Here is a 218-nt window from a genome sequence, read left to right on the forward strand (position 1 = left end):
CCCGCCTATTCCCCCTCTCTGCCCTTTCCGATTGGCACAGCGGGCTGTCCTTCCGCCGGCCGGCCTCGCGCGCCCGCCAGGAGGGGGCGGGAAGAGCCGCCCCCCACTCCTCCCCGTCCCGCTCGGTCATTGGACAGTTAGAAAGAGCGCGGTCTTTCGATTGGGGTCTCCCCCTGTCAATCGTAGCAGTACAACCATGGGAGGTCTTCCCCTGTTCC

General features: G+C 66.5%; 1 protein-coding gene across 1 annotated transcript in view; it reads right to left on the minus strand.

Moving 5' to 3' along the window:
• RBM15 (RNA binding motif protein 15) overlaps positions 1–218 on the minus strand; it is an 18,698-nt gene that overhangs the window by 18,219 nt on the left and 261 nt on the right. The gene's annotated exons all lie outside the window — the stretch shown is intronic.

The sequence above is a fragment of the Egretta garzetta genome, unplaced genomic scaffold, assembly GCF_000687185.1.
Source record: "Egretta garzetta isolate BGI_Z169 unplaced genomic scaffold, ASM68718v1 scaffold688, whole genome shotgun sequence".
Classification (NCBI taxonomy): domain Eukaryota; kingdom Metazoa; phylum Chordata; class Aves; order Pelecaniformes; family Ardeidae; genus Egretta; species Egretta garzetta.